The 12048-nt window shown below is 37.5% G+C and overlaps 2 protein-coding genes across 60 annotated transcripts in view; one reads left to right on the forward strand and one right to left on the reverse strand.

Moving 5' to 3' along the window:
- Nucleotides 1-12048, forward strand: part of LOC144289792 (large ribosomal subunit protein eL27-like) — a 238157-nt gene that overhangs the window by 147502 nt on the left and 78607 nt on the right. The window lies entirely within an intron of this gene.
- The window catches only part of LOC144289788 (uncharacterized), a 392823-nt gene that overhangs the window by 91278 nt on the left and 289497 nt on the right, over nt 1-12048 (reverse strand). For 37 of the 48 annotated variants that reach the window (XR_013357722.1, XR_013357721.1, XR_013357739.1 and 34 more), the window contains 2 exons: nt 11702-11821; nt 1136-1289 (listed from right to left, as the gene is read on the reverse strand). The gene's annotated coding sequence lies outside the window, so the exon portion shown is untranslated. Of the gene's footprint in view, nt 1-1135; nt 1290-1785; nt 11106-11701; nt 11822-12048 lie in introns of those variants that run through there. The other 11 variants (XR_013357711.1, XR_013357725.1, XR_013357717.1 and 8 more) reach the window with 5 other exon arrangements.

Raw genomic sequence — 12048 nt, forward strand, 5'->3', positions numbered from 1 at the left:
TCATTTATTTGCAAAATTATGGAGATGCAATTTTTAAGATATTTCTATACATTTCTCTATTCATTTCTTTGAGCCCAGTTGTTTCCTTTTGGGAAAGAAAATACACAGAAAACAATGACAAAGTGTACTCCTGGCTCAGTATTAATAGCTCCAGTAACAGACTACCTGTGAGTTCTGGGAGGTCATTTTGCAAAGGCTGTAGTACTTAGTTTGGTTGATGAAAACCCCTGATACTTGTTAGTAGTTTGAGCTTTATCAAGTTTATCACTTCCCATAAATACAAGAAAAAGCCAGTGGGAGGACAACCGTATCATCAGATAGGGAAGTACTGAAACATTGTGTGAAGATAAAACCCTTCTATATCACACACCCAATGAAGTTGGTGAGAAAGACGAGTATATTGTCTCTCTCCTACGTGGAAAAAAGTAACTAGAGAAGGATTACTTTACTGAAGCAGTTTCCAAAGTGAATTCCTTAGATGATATTCTATGGTCAAAAAGGTTTGCACAGTAGCTTTGTACTATTTCTATTTTTGGAGCATCACATGCATTTTAGTCAATTAAAGACCTTACAGATTCCTGAAACTATGTGTACTTTTAATTAATTTAACTTTCCCTGATTCATTTGGCCCCTATTTTACAGTACATCTATTAACAATAACTAGACTTCAACTAAAAAATAGTACCTTAACATATAAGTCCCTCCGTACCCCCCACCCCCAGCCCTTCTCTTCCTTCAGACTTTATGTGAGGACAACCTACAGTAGTCTCAGCACTTTTCAATCTCTTATATGTCATGACTTGTCATATTATGGACAAATATAATGCAAATAAATTATAGTAGTTGCTTGCCACACATGTACATAATGAATCATTACTATTTTTCCACTTAATGGTTTTTGTCTTTACCTGCTATAGAATATTCTGTGAATTCTCCTATTTTATAAATTTGTGAAGTACTGTTCCAGTATGGGGTCACTAGCATGGGGAAAAGCATTCAAGCGCAGTTTACCATTGGGAATTCCATTCTGATGAGCTAACAGGTATGCACAGGGTGACCCAGCCTGGCTATGAGGCATATTTGTGTACTGACTGTGGAGTCCTCTCTACTTACCTATTGTTTGGTGTCTACTTACCCAGCATGAAGTCAGATACGAGCACTGTGACTGGCGCCTTATGTTTCACTGCCCACCTCACTCCAAGCATTTTATGGGGAGCTGGTGCTCTATCACCCAAATGACTACCCTCATTTCCTGTGTCAGGTACACTTCATTTGTCTTGTCTTGGTTTCTGTAAGAGGCCACAGACCAGATGGAAGAAAACTGAGGGATGATCCATCAACTGTGCCTGCAATGTTTGGAGGATTTTCACTTTCTTCAATTAGGAGCAGGCTGTTCTCAGAGGATTCCCCCTACCTCCACTGCCCTACTTTCTTTCAAAGCAGACATCCAGAATTTCATTTTACTGTCAGAACTAGGACTCTGGGGGAAAGTAACCAGGTAGGAAAGAGGTAACTGACAGGGGAAAGTTATATTCAAATATAACTGATGGGAGCTGGTAGGATTTCTGGTGTTTTCCAGATATACCTATAAGCTAATACCAGGTTTCATATTCCCATTTGGAGATCTCTAGTCTCTTTTTTTTTGTTATTTTTCCCAGTAGAATATATTGTTTCCTTCTTATTCCCTTAAAATCTAATGCATATTCATTCTTCAAAATTGAAACTATACAAATGAGCAAAACAAAGAAAACAAAAGTCACTCATAAAGCCACTACTCAAATAGAATCATAGTTAATATTATAATGTATTTGTCCTAGTCTTTTTCCTTACATAAATATTTGTAGTTTATTTTAAAACACTGGAATACCTGTGCATAATGTATTATTAACATATTTTTCCACCACATTATACACCTCAATTGTTTTTTGTGCCATGACATTTTCTTCTATGATATCATTTCTGGAGGCTGAATGAAATCCTTTCCATAGATCTGTGTGTTCTGATGTTTGATCCATCCCTTCATGCAATTCAAAGTGGTGGTTCAATGTTTCAGATTGTTTTTTATTATAAACAGGGTTATGGGTAATACCTCTGTAACTGAGTCTTTGCACACACCCTTGACCTTTTATTGTTTTTGTTCTTTTTCTTGTTAGATAAAATAAACACAGAAAAGTGAATAAAACATTTTTTACAGTTAGTTGAACAATGGTAAAAATGGACATCCATGAATGTACGACAGTATGAATATACTTAATGCTGTAGAACTATATATAAAAAATTATTAAAATGGTAAATTTGACATTATGTATATTTTACCACAACTAAAAAAGAAAGAAAAAAAAAACCTACTGATATAATTATTATCCTTGGCCAGAAAAAGATTATTGCTGTAGTCCATGAGCCTCTCCCCATCACAAGTCCCTTGGACTCTTCTGGAGGTAACCATAACCTTGTCTTCTTACTTTTACCTAATATCAATGAAAACCCCAAAGTATATGTTTTTGAACTTACATAGAAATTCAATCATGGTTTTGTATCTGACTTCTTTGGCTCAATATATGTAAGCAAGATTTTTCCATGTAGTTTGGTCATTTATACTGCTGTGTGGCATACCATTGTGTGCACATACTATAATTATCCATTGTACTTAGGGTGGATATCCCAGTTTGGATCTACTGTAGTCTGCAAATATTCTAGAGCACATGTGCACCCATTTCTCTAAGGTACACACCCAAGGTTGAAATCATTGAGTCATGGGTAGATCTTTAACCTGAATAGATAGTGGCAAATAAGTGATAATATTATTTATACCAGCTATGTGGGAATTCCCAATGTTCTATGTTCTCCCAGCACTTGGTACTTTCAGACTTTAACATTTTTGTCTTAATCTAGTAGATGTACACAATAGCATTTCATTTTGTTTTTTATTTGCATACATTGTATTATATTTTTTCACATATTTTCATATATTTATTGATCATTTGGATCTTTTGTAAAAGATATTTATTGATAATATATTTATTTATGCATCATTTGAATCTTTTGAAAAACAAAAGACTTGAGTCTTTTGCAGACTTTTTTCTGTTGTCTTGCCTATTTTTTCCTTACTGTTTGGGGAGAGTTCTTTTTTGTCTTCTGAGAGCAAACCCTTCATTGGTTATATGTTTCCCCAATCTATAGATTTTCACTTTCTTAAATGTGTATTTTTTTTAACTACAGTCAAATATATATCCCTTTCCTTATAGTTCTTTGTATTTTAAGAGATTCTTATCTACACTGCATTCATGAAAACATTAGTCTATGTTATTTTATAAGTTTAATGGTTTATTCTGTCTTATTTAAATCAGAAACTAATTGGAATTATTTTATAAATGATGTTATGTGGAGTGCATGCTTTCTATATATATAGATATATATATGTATATATGTATTTTTTCTTCTTTTAAAAAATATGGATACCATATTGTCTTAGCAACACTCATTGAAATCTGTCCTTTCCCTTCCAAACTGCCAAGCTACATCTCTCATACAGTAAATTCCCATATTATATGCATGGGTCTGTTTCTGCATTTGCTGCTCTTTTCCACTGGTCTGTTTACCTATCCTGATCCACAGTTAATTCTAACACAGTAATTCTTGATCTCTGGCAGGGCACATGCTTCTGCATTGTTGTTCTTGACTGTTATCCATCCTTTGTAATTCCATATACATTGTTCATAAATTTAAAAATGTGGGCTTATATTGGAGGAGAATATGGTATTGAGGCTCTCAATCTATGATCATTTATTTACATCTTCTTTAATGTCCATTAATAATTTATAATTTATTCAGTCGAAGTCTTAACATTCTTTTGTTAGATTTTTTCTTATAAATTTTTGATGCTATTATGAATGTTATTTTTAAATATTTTTTTAGTCAAATGACTACAAATGATTTGATTTTTTTATATTGATATCTAGAAAACATGTTTATTTTATTAATGCAAGTAACATAGCTGTAGTTTTTTGGATTTTTATACATATAAAATCGTATTTTTTAAGTGACAAAGTTTTTCTTCCTTTTTGTCTTTATGCTTCATTGCACTGACTAGAACCTCCTGTATAATTCTAATTAGAAGGAATGCTGTGGAATTTTGTCTTTTTCTTGATCTCAGAGTAGGAATATACCTTTAAGTCTGAGGCTTGCTGGGGCTCTTTTTGTGGCTCCTCTTTGTCATATTAAGGAAGCTAGATCCTTTCTATTCCTAGTTTGCTCCAAGATTGCGTTTGGTTTTTGTTTTTTTGTTTTTTATCATGAATGAATGTAGAACTTTTTTTCAAATGCTTTTTCTGCACCAGTTGAGATCATTTTGAGTATTCTCTTTTAATGTTTCAGTTATCTATTATCTATGAGAAGCCATGCCAGTATTTAGTAGATTAGAAGAATTACCATTTTATTAGACCTTATACATTGTGGGTTGAGAGGGCTCAGCAAGATAATGATTCTGCACTCTTGTTTGGGTGCTCTTATGCAGTTATAGAGGGAAGATATCTGGGGCTGGACTCATGTGGTAGCTCAGTTTGGATGTCGGAATGTTTTAGATGGCTGTTTATATGTCTGGTACCTCAGTAGAAATGGCTAGAAATCCCAGTGCAGCTGGGATATTGTGATGGCTGGGCCAGTGTTTCTCCTCATAATCTTAGGGCCTCTTTCTTTCTCTCTCTCTCTCTCTCTGGCCTCCAGAAGTTCTCTCCATCTGGGTAGCGGACTTCTTACCTGGTAGCAGACTTTTTATCTGGTGACCCAAAGTGCACACCAGGAGCTACCAGGCTTTCCTAAGGCATGTTCCTGGAATTGGCACAGCAACATTTCTGCCATGTTCAATTGATTAAAGGAAGTTACAAGCCAGCCCAGATCGGTGCCAAGAAGGACTATACAAGGATATGATGCCAAGAGGCCATCTCTAAGACCAGCTACCACAATATATTAATGTGGTAAATTACATCAATTAGATTTTCTAATGTCTTACATACTTGAGATAAACCCAAGTCATAATGAATTATTTTCAGATCTAATATATTACTTGTTTAGGTTGGCTCATTTTTACTTTTCCCCTCATAATATATTTCAAGAAAAAATTGTAGGTCATCCTTGCACTTAAAAAGAATCCAATAATACTCTCATGTGAAAATAGTTGAATGGATGAATCTAGAGGGCATAATACTAAGCAGAATAAGTCAGTCAGAGAAAGACAAATACCACATGATCTCACTCATTGGTGGAACTTAAGAAACAAAAGAAATGAGCAAAGGGGAAAAAAGAGAGAGGGACAACCAAGAAACAGATCTTAACTATACAGAACAAACTTATGGTTAGCCCAGGGGAGGTGGGTGGGGGTATGGGTTAAATAGGCAATGGGAAGAGTGCATTTGTGGTGATAAGTACTAGGTGATGTATACAAATGTTGAATCACTATATTGTACGCTTGAAACTAGAATAACGCTGTACGCTAACTATATTGGATTCTAAAATGAAATAAAACTTCTTTGATAGCTCTATGGAGGGGGTGGGTCATTGGAACAATTTTATTGCTGCCAGCATGGCAGGCATCAGAACCTAAGCAGCCATGATTTCAATTGGTATATCCTCTTCCCTGATGATGGTGCTACCTCTTACACAAAAGCATTCAGAACACCCTGCAGGGGCAATGAGGTGAGTCTCCCTCACTGCCTCCTTTTCTGTGTGACCTCACAGTGATTGCATGGAAGGATTTTGACAGCAACTTCCTTAAGTCCTATGGTGCCCAACTAATGGAGGGTGACTCATGCCTCTGACAGGGAAGTTAAAGTTTCATCTCAATGCTTATGTTGGTCACTCTTCTCATTTCCTCCCTGTATTTGTTGATCCTATCTTCCACTAAGTTTATGAAAAGATTATAGGACATCACTATAAGGTAACTGTGATAGCATTTAGTTACCACTATAGTAGACTCTATTTGAAAGATTATAGTTTAATAGGTACCATGCATTCTCTCTATATAATTATGTAGGTTGTATATATAATTATATATAATATATAATATGTATAAAATACACACTGTGTATATAAATGTTTCCAGTGATAGACACACACACACACACATTTTATCAGATGCTATGTGTATCTATACACACACATATATATATATGCTGTATGTGTGTACTTTATATATTGTGGTAGACAAAACACACCCACAAATTAACCAAAATTTCTGCTATTTAGAGGTGAGTCTTTGATTCCTACCCTTGAATCTGGGTGAGCTCAGAAACTACTTTGAACGGGAGGATATTGAAAAGGTGATTCTATGACTATTTTTAGGCTCAGCCCTTAATAGACTGGCAGATTCCACATCCTGTCTCTTGAAATACTCATTAAGGGAGAAGCCAGCTGCCATATAGAAAGTCCAACAAATCTGAGACCACCATGCTATGAGGAAGGCCAAATTAACCACGGGAGAGTAGAGGGACCTGATCAGCTCCCACTCAGGTATTCTGGTCACCCTAGACCAGGCAGCAGACTTGTTAGTGAAGAATCATCAGATGATCCAGCCTCAGCCACCATCTATTGATACCAATGGATATAGAGATTATAGGAGGAGATACCAGGCTGTTTATGAGTAAAAATGAGTTCATTTTTGGTCATGTTGTGATTGAGGTGTGGTGGGATATCCTGATAGAGACACTAAGAGAATACAGAAATTTAGGGTAAATGAGCTGGACTAAAGTATAGACCTAAAAATCCTAAATGTGCAGAGTGTTATTTGACATCACTGGATATGGTCTACTCCTGTTAGTAGTTGCTCACTGTGGGTAAGGGTCACACCCCTAGGGGAGTGTAAAAGAATCACACCTATGGGGAAGAACAATGGTGTATGTCATACGGCTTGAATGAAGCCCTCTCCTAGGCAATTCTAATATGTGTCCTCAAGGAACAGTACAAACCTTGTTCCATCCCAAAAGCAAAATAAAATCCAAAAGCGTTATGTTAGACAATAGGCCATCGTTCATGAAATTGGTATGCTCTTTCATATAGATATTTTACCACTCTTAAAGTTATTATCAAATTATCTCTTCAACTTTCTTTTTTATGGCCTATAAAGACCTTTACCATCTGCCTCTTGGCTACCACTATGATTTCATTTCCTTTAACTTTTCTCTTCATTGACTGAGCTCCAGCCACCCTGATTTTTTCCCCCGTCCTTCCAGTTTACCAAGTTCATTCCCATTTGGGGACCACTTGTACTTATTATTCCTTCTGTGTAAGAGCTTCATCCCTAGATCCTCCTTTAGCTCTGTCCTTCCCAAAATTCAGGTGTCAACCCAGAACCTAGTAGTACCTTCTCAGAGAAGCTAGGTTTACATAGTACGCCAATACCCTAGTTGACTTTCTTGATAGCACCATCTTTATGCCTAAATTAAAAAGAAAAAAATCTGTTTGTAGTACTATTAGCTCCACAAGAGAATGATTTTTGAATTTTGAATTCCCAGTTCCAATTGAGCACATAGTAGATTGTTCAATAAATAAATGTTGAATGAATAAATGAATGGTCATCTGTATGTGAAAGAGGGAGGGACCAAGGGAGGGAAGAGGAGGGCCAGTGAACATATGTCTTACAGGACTCCATCTCCAGTGCTCCCATATGTGGTACACTGGTTAGGGGTTCTTAACCTCACATGCACATTGAAATCATTCAGGGACCCACTGAAACTTGAGACCTACTCCCAGAAATTTGAATGTAAATTTTTGGAGTGTAGCCAAGGCATCAAGATTTTTCAAAACTCCCCAGATGATTGTTATATGTATTCCAGTTGAGAACCAGTCATTAGATATTAATAAAACTGAAGTTATCTTTTCCTGTGCTTCTTCTGACTTCTTATTAAGTAAATTCTGAGACTCCCCAACTTCAGAGCCACCAAGCAATGCTAATCACTACAGATGTCTCTAACGTACTTGGTCTAAAGAAAGATCTGGACTGCTCATGTTTACCTTAAGGATCAAATTCCCATTGACTGGTGGGAACTTTTTGGTTTATAAGAGAAGATACACAGAGCTTTTGTTAGAAGATAAACTAGCAATGGCATATGAGCTGAATTCAGAATTTTCCACATTAGTGTCTTTCTTGGTCATTGCATATTAAAGTAGGGTAGGAAAGTAACTTAACAGTCCTCTTGGGAACAGGAACAGGTTTTGACATTTTGAAGGTCATGTTCTGCCCCCAAGGGAAGTATATGAGAAAACAGAGCCAGGTTCATTCCCTGACTCCATCTCTTGGGTATCAGGGGGAAGGTACTAATGGCATTGATGGGCACTATGGAGCATGATGTTGGTTGAAAAAAATTTAAAGCAACAAAACCCTCTTTTCAAAGAAAAACTGCAATTCTAAAATTGATCAAAATGGGGTGGTTCTGTTTGAAGATTTTGTAGCCTGGAGGCCAGCTCAGTCTAGGTGGGCTCACCTAGTCCTTACCCCGAGATGGCTCTGGAGGACTGAAGCCTAGGGCTCTGCCAAAGATAACTTGAAAAATACTCTTCCAGATGATACTTTTAGGAGTAGCAATTACAGAGAAATTAAATTAATAACAAGTAAGGGTGTGCTGTGGTTACTTTAGTATTGAGATTGAGCATGGTATCAGGACTAACGAGGTTGGCCCCTTTCTAGAATCATTTCAGTATATATGAACATGGGGAGCTTGGTGAAATGCAGGTTCTGATTTGGTGGTCTTGGGTGGGACCCAAGATTTGCATTTCTGATATGCTCCTAAGAGCTGCCAATGCTTTGAATACCTGGGCTTCAAATCACAATTCATACATCAACATCAGGAGACTTATTAAAAAATACAAATCTTGGGGCCCCATCCTGGAATTCCTGGATGCAACTCTCTACATGAGAGTTGGAAAGTCTTTGCTTTTAGCAATTTTCCTAGTCTTTTCTGATGTTCACTAAGTTTGAAAACTTATGCTCTATCATGTGTCTGCCTACATAGCTACCCTTCAGGAACCTGGGAGAAGAACCTGTAACTCATCAAATGCCAGGGCTGGAGGAGGGTTTGGAGATCATTTAGTCCAACCTTATTCTTTTATTGGTTAGAAAACTAAGCTCTCAAAGGGCAGTTATGTCAAGTACCAATCACCAGCTGGCAGCAAAGCAGAGCAGATGTCAGCAGGGAAGACTATCCAACTTTCAGAGGAACACCACAGGCCTTCCTCTGCCATTGCTTCTCTGTTTGTGCTGCTTTATGAGGCCAGAAATTGTGTCTCTCTTGTCTTCTGCTGATTCCCAAAGCCTAGCACTGTGCCTGGCACTCTTATTGTTGTAGTTTTGTGGTATGCTTGTGCCTGATCAATTAGGTTCAAATTCCCTTATTAAATATTTTCAAGTTACAAAAATGAAAATTGCCGTTCCAGGTAAAATACCAAAGTTATCATAAGAGTCTGTGTACAGTAGGCATTCAGAACATAGACTATGGGGAGTCATAGAGAGGGCCTTAGAATTTAGCCCTGGTTTCAGCATTTACTAAATGTGTGATGTAGGCAATTTTGCTCAATTATTCTGAGCCTATTTCCTCATTTGTAAGTTGGAGACATCAATAGATTCTATGTCATGAGGTTCAGTGAATATTTAATCGGTCAGTGCATACAAAATGTTTAACATGGTTCCTGGTACGTAGTCAGTGCTAAATCCAACAGTAGCCCCTCTGGATTACAAAAATGAGATGATGATTGCAAAAATCATACCAGAAGACACAGCTTTAGGAATCCCTTGCCAACTGCCAATTCATAAGACTTTGAAATGGATTGTCTCTGAAATGATCATGTGTAGTACACAGACCATAGATCTGGAGTGAATGAACCTGGGTTTATACAGCTTCTCAGTTCTCTCAGGAGAACTTTTCTACAGCATAAGGTGTGTCACCCTTGTATAATAAAGTGGTTAGTGAGACAATGAGAAACCAAATTACTGAGGTGAGTCACTCCCAACAGACAAAATGGCAATATGGGTGTGGGGGCTGAATTCTCCCCTGGGATTCTCTCTACAGGGTCCAAATGACTAGCTTAGAGTTTGCTGCATTTATGTGGTGCAACAGCTTTGGGCAATGTGTTTCAATCTTTACACAGAGTGTAGGAAAGATATTTTTAGCCTGATTACTAAATAGAGGAATGTGAGTTTGAAATACATGCCTCAGGAGTTCAGTAGGGGAATGAGACTGTGATTATTACTATCAGGATGTGTGTTTTCTGCATATGTCCCAGGCTTTTAGAATAGTCCTGATTTTCTGACATTCTGCCGTTGTATGAATAAAATTCTAGTTGTCTGAGCAGATATGTGGATTGTGTGGGTAAGTGGTTGGGAAAATATGGCCACCACAACCAATATAGAGATCACATCAATGATAGGTGGGGTTCGAAAAAAAAGTACTACATATGATAAGTAGGTATGACTTCCCCTTTACCTCAGTAATGAGTCAGACTTCTTTAATTGCAAGTGACAGAAACTGACCCAAAGTAGCTGAGACACAAAGGGGATTCCCTGACTCTTATAACTGAAGAGTCCAGGAGGTTCATGGCTGGATGGACACAGATTCTCAAACAATGACCCAACAAAGCCACTTCTCTTCATCTCCTTACTCTTGTTTCTCTATGTCGGTTTTATTCTCAAGCAGTCTTCTTCTTCGTGTGATGCTGGCAGCCCTGGGTTCATCTCCACCAGCTTGGCATCCATATAGAAAGAAAATGACTTTCCAAAGTGTTTCAGCTCTAAAAATTCACTGTGGCTGCACCTGGGTCATTTGTCCCTCTCATGCCCACCAGTGAAAGGTATCAGTAGCACCTGAACCACATAGTTCTTCCACATTCCATTTTCCACAAGACATACAGTTTCTTCCACAGGAGATCTGTGTCTTGCCACAAATGATGTTCATTTGGCCACCCTTTGTTTTTCCACCTTTATCACATGAACTTCACTGAGGTCTTGGTTCTGATTATTGACTGTCTCTCCCCCACATTGGCTGCCTTTTGCCTCCTTAGTCTTCATAAGATTTTGTCCTTCATTCCTCTTCAAACTGTGGGAAGAAGGACAATGTGTATACCTGCAGGCAACCAGGAAGAATTTCTTCTAGGATTTCTTCCAGGAAACATGTAGACACAATTTCATCACTATATAGCATCTCTGGCAAACTGCAGAATGGACCCACTATTCATTTTAGTTCACCAGAGCAAGTACTCTAGGAATGATTTGCTTGGATCCAATTTGCAATTTGCTTTTAGAGAGCTAATTAGATATAAATTTGCAAATGAGAATAACTACCCTTGCATGCAGCACTTTGCTTTATTAAATGAGGAGTGACATGGTGTGTGTAACCTCTTAGCATGGTAAGGTTCATTGTTATGCAGAGAGTGGAAAAGTTCCAAGAGTGACTAGTGCTCAATATACAGCTGAATGTCATAAGATTTAGAAAGGGCCTCGCAGCCAAAAGGGGACATTTTAATAAAATGTCATTTTCTTTCTGCACCATGCATCAAAACCTCCTATAGAGTTCATTAAAAAGAATTAACATTTATTGACTACTAAGTGTCAGATACTAGGGCAGAACCCATACACTCCTCCCAACACACCATAAGGAAAGCGCTATCATTATACCCATTTTATGCTTAAGGGTTAACCGACTTGCTCTTGATGACATACCTGGACTGTGAGGGAACTTCAGGATCAGTGGACCCCAGAACACAAGTTTGGACATACTATGTAGGTCTGGTAATGATGACCAATCACTTTGGCTATTCAGAAATTATCCACAGCTACCTGCTGGATTAAAAAAATGTATATTATTTTTAAAAACAGTTTTAGGTTCAAAGCAAAATTGAGAGGAAAGTACAAACAATTCCTATATACTCCTTACCCCCCTCCCAGCCTCTCCCATTATCAACATCTCCCACCAACGTGGTTCATTTTTTGTCATTGATGAGCCTATACTGATAAATCATTATCACCCAGAGTCTATAGCTTACCTAAAGCTTCACTCTTGGTGTTCT

This window comes from Canis aureus, chromosome 19 (assembly GCF_053574225.1).
Source record: "Canis aureus isolate CA01 chromosome 19, VMU_Caureus_v.1.0, whole genome shotgun sequence".
In the NCBI taxonomy this organism is placed as follows: domain Eukaryota; kingdom Metazoa; phylum Chordata; class Mammalia; order Carnivora; family Canidae; genus Canis; species Canis aureus.